Raw genomic sequence first — 8,996 nt, forward strand, 5'->3', positions numbered from 1 at the left:
CCCTGGCTAAATTATAACAGGTCCATTTTGTTCCATTTGTACATTCTGAGAGTTAAATTAACATATATCATCTCAGAGATAGAAATACCATTACATATGTCCTGGGGGTCCTTGAAATTAAAATGGAATCACTACAGAGCCTTCAAAATCTTCTCTTATGGGGGTCCCTGGCGTATATCTTTTCAAATGGACGTCCACTGGCTGATAAGTGTTAAATTGGGGTTTGTGGAACCACAAGTTTTGAGAACCACTGCTGTAGAGATGGTCTATATTCGACGGGTGACACCATCAGATTAATGATTGATCATTAGCCTACCTGTGGTGTCCACTGCAGTAGGAGCTTAATTTCCGTCAAAAATCCCGTCATAAGTATAATGTCCTTAAATCTTTATGCATGGATTAAATGTATATATTTAATTGCCTACATTAAAACTTTGTTTTGACTTTGATGGAATCTCCTCGCCCAGTCGCCCCTCCCCTTTCCTCCACATGTGAGACATTATGGTCATTAGGGTGACATAGGGTGATTTTTTTCCCCTTAATATCATAATGTAAGCATACCTAGAAAATAATGTAAGTCAGAAAAATACTGGAATGTGTCTGAATAGAGATTTTATTTTTTATATTATCTTCATCAAATAATATTAAAGTAAAATAAACTGAACATTTTGGAAAGATTTCATTTATTTTAAACTGTACCAAAACAGTACATGCCACAGAGTGATAAGCCACTCTGTGGGCATAAATACATTGTGTGTGTGTGTGTGTGTGTGTGTGTGTGTGTGTGTGTGTGTGTGTGTGTGTGTGTGTGTGTGTGTGTGTGTGTGTATTGTGGAATGCATTTAGCATTTCACCTCTTAACAATATCACACAATGGGTATCTCTGTTCAGGTGATATAATGAAGGATGCTGTCCATTGAATAATAAGATGGGACCACGTGATGGCTACTGCAACTTCAATCTGCAGTATCCTTCCTGAGGATGGCACTTGTACTCTGGAGTTTATCCAAAGGTATTATACTTATAGGCTACTGAAAATGTATTATACTGAATTTAACATTGCTAATAGAATTTGGCATAGAATAATACAAAGTAGATCTAATGTGATTGACAGATTGATTGAGGTTCTAGATAAGGTTTTAGAGGTCCTGGAGAGAGTTTGGTGTCAGCTTGAGATCTCTTGGGCATGGTCAATCATTGAGGTGGTTGTTGTCTTGTCTTATTTATTTTACAGCTGTGTGCCACAGCCACTGATGTGCAGATGACGGAGAAATTACCAAGCACCCCCTGCTTGATTGTCCAAGGTAGATCAAAATAAAGTGAGTTGTGTCACAGTTTGTGATGTTGCTGATCATTGAAATTCTACTCTTGTTCAATTAGCATTTCACCTCTACAATATCACATAATGGGTATCTCTTTTCAGGTGATTTAATGAAGTCTATGGCCTGGATGCTGTCCATTGAAGAGCAAGTGTGATGGGACAACACGATGGGATCATTATTGGATAGCTGTGGTTTTCGCGATCTACTACAACTTCAATCTGCTCCTGAGGATGGTGTGTGTACTCTGGATTGGAGGTATTGTAACACTGAAATTGTACTGAAGCATTGTACTGGATTGCTTGCAACATTGATACTTGAATGTTACTTACTCTCAGTACTACTTTCTTTCTGTGGTGTAGGGCAGGGGTTTTCAAAGTGGGTGACAGGGTGCCGCGAGATCATTTGATAATATTTGAAATGTATTTATTTGGACAAATATTTAGTATCATTTAAACTTGAAGTACAGTTATTTTCAGTCAGTTCTAACCAAAATGGCTATTATCTCAACGTTTTCCTCTCAACCTAATCACTTTTCACTAGTTTAGTACATTTTATGGATGATAAATACAAAACTAACGGTTTTGGACATAAAAGGTTTCCACCCGACAACGATGATATGCTATAAATATAAGGTGCTGGGAGTGAAAATTATAATGTAGGGGTGCTTCGGATTAAAAAGATATTTATGGGGTACCCTGAGACAAAAAAGTTTGGGAACCCGGTGTAGGGTTTACTTAAGGGAAAGGGGAACTGCTGCATGTGCCTTGTATAAACGATGCAATATATGTTTATGTGAAAGTAAAAGTTGTTGTCTTGTCTTATTGTTTACAGGTGCTTCATGGGCATTAACCCTGAGAGAGGCTCCAAATCGAAGAAGCGTGGCGTATCAACCCACACGTGAGCACACTTTTGAGACAACTTGTGGACTTTGAATGGTCGATGGTATTCAGGACTCCAATATGAGACACACTCATACGCATTTGAGAAAACTTGTGGACTTTGAATGGTCGATGGTATTCAGGACTCGAATATGAGACACACTCATACGTGTTTCAGATGCCCTACTCTTGTTTGTCCAACTCCACCAGCCATTATTCTTATCTGGATATGTAAAATTGCCAATATTCTTTGCTGATGCCCTGTCACTTCATTCAGCAATGCTCGCCTCTTCTGTCTCGGCCTGCATGTTAGCAAGGTGCATACTGTAATCATTAGTTTGCTTTGTTCTTACCACTACTGTGTTGCTTTATACCTTCAGGACTTATGTGACTGAGTGCAAAGTTGAGGTGTACTTCACATACTTCGTGCCTGCTGAAGTGTGTTCATATAACACGCAGGAGGGTTGCCAGATTTCTCCCCAAGTTGTGAAGGCAACCTCCATTTGTGTTATATGGACACATTTCACCTCTGTTCCAGCTGGCATGAGGGTGAGTAGATGAGTTATTTTGCAGTTAAAGGAACAGTTCACTCAAAAGTGAAAATGTTGTATCTACTCACCACCATGCTGATACAAAGTCAGGTGAAGTTTTTTTAGTCCACAAAATCACTCCTGGAGTTTCACAGGAAAACAGTGTTGCAGCCTCCTAAATAACTAAAGTCTATGACAACCAGTTTTCAAACTGGCCTCCAGACACCAGACCAAACTCCAGGAGTGTTTGTAGACTTAACACTTCTACTGAGTAAAGGCTTCATGTGTGGTTCTTCTTTGTCCATTTGAAATGTTGCACTTTGTATTGGAATTGTACAATAAAAAGTTTAAATGAATGAAGTTGTTTTTCCTTTCTTTTTTTCTTTTAGCATGTTTGTGTATGTATGGTAAAATCACAGTTAAGGCCCATTCCCACTGAGCCAGATAACAGATAAAAAAATCTCTTTCTTCAGATATTTTTCCATTCAAAGTGGATGATAGATAGTTAGATACAGATAAAACAATATCTGTCACAGATAAAAGAAATATCTGTGGCAGATATTTTTTATCTGTATCTACCATCCACTTTGAATGGAAAAATATCTGGAGAAAGAGCTTTTTTTGTATCTGTTATCTGGCCCATTGGGAATGGGCCTATAAATTCAAATGTACAACATTTTACTGTATTAGATACAATTTACTGTAAATTTACAGTAAATTACTGCCTACTGAGCTGCCTTACATTCACAGTAATAGTGTAAAAATACAGGCAACTACTGTAATATCACAGTAAATAACTGCAATACATACTGCTAAATCACAGTAAATTACTAACATTTCACAGCTGTGAAATTACAGTAATTTACTGCGCAATATTTACTGTGAAAATTACTGTGAAAGTAATGCAATTATTAGCCAGTAATTTACTGTAAATTTACAGCGAATTATTTTACAGTGTAGCTAACAGGCTAACTAGCTTAGCTTACCTTAAAAGTTGTTGTTGCTCATATGATCAGTTTAGGACAACGGATATTAACTAGTGTAGAAAGTATATAAATGGGGGCACGGTGGCGCAGTGGTTAGCGCTTCGCCTCACAGCTAGAAGGTCCTGGGTTCGATTCCCGCCGGGGGAAGCTGTGGGTGCTGGGGGCGTGTTTCTCCCTCTGCGTCATCAGCACCCACACCCTAGGTGGGGTCGGCGGCGATAGGGCCTTTCTGTGTGGAGTTTGCATGTTCTCCCCGTGTCTCCTAGGGTTCATACCCTCACAAAAACATGCAGTAATCCTGGTCTCAATAATGCCTCCCCCTGGCCAGCCGGGGCGCCTGATGGAGGGGAAAGGAACTGGTTGGAATAACGTGTTCCTTCCACGCGCTACGTCCATCCCAGGAAAATCCCCCCTGTCAGGTGAAAAGAAACAACTTGGACTACTCATGCATTGAAGGAAGCATGAGGTCAGTCCGTTGTCTCCCCAGGCGTGGCAGAGGGAGAGCAGAGCCCAGGATTACATAGGCAATTGGCACTGGGTGAAAAAATGGGTTGCAAAATCGTGGGATAAAAATGATAGATAAAAAAAAGAAAGTATATAAATATGGAAGATAGCAGTATGTTGCATTTCGAGAATATAGCCCATCATGGACAGCACTGCACCACGCATCTGCTAGCATGTTGGACTCAAACAGCTGCTAAAAAAATCTGCGTTGCATTTAACCCCTCGTTGTCATAATCCTTTTCTGCTGAGCAGGGATGCCAAACTTGTGAGATTAATAAGCCAACACACCTCCACAAACAAGCCAACTCTTGCAAGAGAAATAAGCCAAAAAAAATAGATAAAAGTTGAGGGAAATAATTTGACTTGCAACATATGCATGCATGCCTGACTACCTGACAGAACCCGGAAGTACCCTTTAGCCTGACTGGGTAGTTGGGGGCGGGGCGTCCCTCCTGCAATCGGCCAGGAATAATGGCCGCGTTTCCCAAAGCGCAGGTCGTACGAGGCCCTTCGTACGGCTGCGGTCCTTACGATTATGGCGTTTCTCAAACGCGCTTGTAAGCGCCCCTCTCAAAACAGCCTACGCATGCCCTTGGGCTGGCCAGAGCTTTGTATTAGAGAGTTCTGCAAACTCTGGCCCCATGTGAACGGATATGATGCAACTCTCCCTGGAACTCTCCTTGAAGGGCTCTGGGCTTCGATTGATAGGACATCAGCAGCTGCGCTCCCAAATGAATTTCAGCTGTTGGTTTGTGTGATTGTACTCGGCCCATCAATAAAACATACAAGTTACAACGCTGAAAATTAACACACTTTTAGCGCTGTTGGTAGCAGCTAAACTGACTGTACAAACCCCTTGTTTTAATTTGAAACTACATGCAAAGCTGCAAAGCCCTGTTGCCTGTTGGTATAGGCCTATAACTGACTGCACAAATTGACTTAACTGCCCGTCTTAAATATTTAGTTTTTCATTTTATAGGCTAGGCCTACTATGACAGTATTGTAGACTAGAGTATTGGTTCTCAAAATGATACTCGGGGACTCTCTGTATCATTCGATCTGCTGAAGCGGGAGTCGACCCCGAGGCTCTCAATGCTTAGTCCAACTCACAACTCGTCATGCTATTAAGCCTGCTGTGTTCAGTTACTAAGGCTGTTGGCTCCGTGTTGGCTGTAATAATTATAGGGCGACCCTCATCTTCCTAGCCTGATTTCAGACTCAACGCTGGAGAACCCAGGAGAACCAGTCCGCTCGCTCACTGAGTGTGCTGAGCCAGGCGATCATCATCCTACACTCTCAAAATGTGAGTTGCATTTTGGAACCATTTGGTTCCTAACTTCAAACGTCCAAACTAAAATATAACAGCCCTGTCTCTTTACCTCAGTGTTGTGTTGGCACGACGCACGAGGGGCTAAAGAGGCGCAGGGTTGTTATATTTTAGTTTGGAAGTTTGCAAGTTAGGAACCCAATGGTTAAAAGATTTAGGCTAACTCTCAGAGTGTAGGATGCTGAGTGCCTGGCTCCAGCCGACTCTCTGAGCGGACCGGTTCTCGCTGAGTCGTGTTGGCACGAGGGGTTGTGTGTTGGACTAGCGACTGGATGATCCGAGTTCTATCACCGCTTTCACGCATCACTGCATGCCTTTTAGCTGGGGACAGGGGACCCCCACTGGTCCACGGACCCACTTAACAAATGAGGCAGCCTATAAGCTTGTTCTTTTTTATGTAAGTGGTGCGCTATTTCTCAGTAGCCTATATCAAAGCAAGCGACACGCATAACATAAAACATATAGTTCACCTTTGTGTGTTTTATTTATTTATTATATAAATATAAATATATAGTTAACTTGTTTATTTTGTATAGCAGGTGTGTAGAATAGCCTACTCTACCATCCACAAGACTTAGATAGCTTCATAGTTATACTTAGTTATATAGTGCTCAGTTTTCTATGAAGGGTGCTTATACGGGCGCCCCAGGCGCACCCTTAAAAAAACCATCGTAAGACACGTCTGCAGCACCCGTGGGAAACTTGCGGGAAAGGTGTTTGCTTCTAAAATCCTCCTTACGATGGCCATTCGTATAAGGTGTGCATTCAACCGTCATCACAGCCATTTTGGTTCCATATACACTCTCGACCGGTTTCCTGAAAGCCCTCGTTGCTCTTAATTGACAGGTGCCTGCGCAGGCTGCGAGGGCGTTCTTGAAACGTTTTTGGTCTCTACGACCATGCCTGAGCTTACGAGCACTCAAAATCGCTTTGGGAAACGCAGCCAATATCTATAGGCCAAGGAAAAACCATTTCCTTGTATTTTTCACATCAGCCTTTTATAGCGCCACCAGGAGGCCGACTTATGTAAGACACATTTTTGGATATTACTCCTTCAGATTTTACCCACAATGAACACAAATCAGTACACAGTATCTCTACAGTCATATGATCAAGACGGATCTGTCCCATATTAAATATTCCATTCTGATTGGCTAAGATTGGCCTCCAAACTTTGCAGGATTGATCCGTTTCGAACAAAATGCCTCAAATCAAACACAGCGTGCAATTGTAATGAAATTGTGCACGCACATTCGCAAAAGGCCAAGGAAGAAATTACACTACAAAATGTTCAAATCAGCCTCATGGTGGCGCCATGAAAGGTCTAAGATTGGTGAAGAACACATGCCACCCTTTTTACATTTGCCTATTATAGCACTACCAGGACGCGTGGCCTGGTGGAGACATGTGCTCGGAAGAGCACTTCTTCTAGTTTCACTTTGTTTTGGTTGTTCATGGGAGCTGTGGTGGGTCGGCTGACTCACCTAGCTCAGCCCATCCTTTTCTTTTCTTTGTTAGGATTTTATGTTCTAGGTCTCAGTTCTGTACACACTTGTTGGCAAATATTTCACCATTTGTGTTGTGCAACAATAAAAGCACTTGCATTATGCACTATTTTGTATCTAAAATAAACATTCAATCAATGTTTTTTTGAGACCTGACTTTGTCCGTTTATTATGTCAAAGCCTTTGGTATTTGAGCCCTATTAAAAGGCAGTAATAATTGCTATTGTACTAAAAAAACCTCCACAGGCTGTCCGTCTGTCAGTCCGTCAGTCACACGTCACACGTCACACTTTTGCCCTGCTCATATCTCCACAACCGTTGCCCCCATCCATGCCAAATTTTGCACACACACTCCTTACCTGCCAAACTACAACCTCCAAGGACCCCCGGAGCTCCAGGGACCCCCAGGTCCCTGGGAGACCCCCAGGTGTAAAAAATGTACCAAATGTGCAAAAATGACCAAATGACCACCCCAACGGGGCTGCTCACGGGGAATTCCTGGGGACCACCCACTCCTGGTGCTCCAGAATGGATGCAAAAGTGGTGACGCCCCCAGTGGAGGACCCCCTCCACTGCAGCTCACATAAAATGCCGTAACTCGGGCTAGGAGCGTCCGGGAGAGCCGGGGCCGGTACCTATTCGTCCGCCAAGGCAACGCGGAGACCCCACCCCTCATTTCTCACATGGCCCTCTTGTAGCGCCACCATGAGGCCCATTCTTGCAAAACACATTTTTGGACACTGCTCCTAAAATTGTTGCCCTAAAATCACGCAAATTGGTACACAGTATGTCTACACTCATCCCATCAACATGAATCTGTCCCATATAGCGCCACCTTCAGGCCGATTTTTAAAAACACATTTTTGGACACTGCTCCTACAGATTTTGCCCTAAAATCACGAAAATCACTACACAGTATGTCTACACTCATGTCATCAACATGGATCAGGAAGATTTTGGAAATAAGCCCTAGGGAGTCTTAAGCCGTGTACACACTACAGATATATAGTTGTAAAAACCAGTAAGGCTCCCTAATCGGGAGAGAAGCGACCGTAGGTCACTTATCTCCACAAATAGGGCAAAAATGTGTTTTGCCAAAATCTTCCTGATCCATGTTGATGACATGAGTGTAGACATACTGTGTAGTGATTTTCGTGATTTTAGGGCAAAATCTGTAGGAGCAGTGTCCAAAAATGTGTTTTTACAAATCGGCCTGGAGGTGGCGCTATATGGGAGAGATTCATGTTGATGGGATGAGTGTAGACATACTGTGTACCGATTTGCGTGATTTTAGGGCAAAAATTGTAGGAGCAGTGTCCAAAAATGTGTTTTGCAAGAATCGGCCTCATGGTGGCGCTAGAAGAGGGCCATGTGAGAAATGAGGGGTGGGGTCTCCGCGCCGGCAAGGCGGACGAATAGGTACCGGCCCCGGCTGTCCCGGTCGCTCCTAGCCGGAGTTACGGCATTTTATGTGAGCTGCAGTGTAGGGGGTCCTCCACTGGGGGCGCCACCACTTTTGCATCCGTTCTGGAGCACCAGGAGTGGGTGGTCCCCGGGAATTCCCCGTGAGCAGCCCCGTTGGGGTGGTCATTTGGTCAGTTTTGCACATTTGGTTGTTTTTTTTACATCTGGGGGTCCCCCAGGGACCTGGGGGTCCCTGGAGCTCCGGGGGTCCTTGGAGGTTGTAGTTTGGCAGGCAAGGAGCGTGTGTGCAAAATTTGGCATGGATCGGGGCAACGGGTGCGGAGATATGAGCAGGGCAAGAGTGTGACGTGTGAGGTGTGACAGACAGACGGACGGACTGACGGACTGACACTTTGTGCAGGGTTTGATAGTAAATGCGACCTACGGTCGCAATAAGCGAGCTAAACAACCAGGCAGCTTGGTCAAAACCATGCAGCTTTATTTTTATGCAAATGAGCGTGTCCAGCTTTATTTTTATGC

Source organism: Nannobrachium achirus (assembly GCF_963921795.1).
Source record: "Nannobrachium achirus genome assembly, chromosome: 2".
NCBI lineage: Eukaryota > Metazoa > Chordata > Actinopteri > Myctophiformes > Myctophidae > Nannobrachium > Nannobrachium achirus.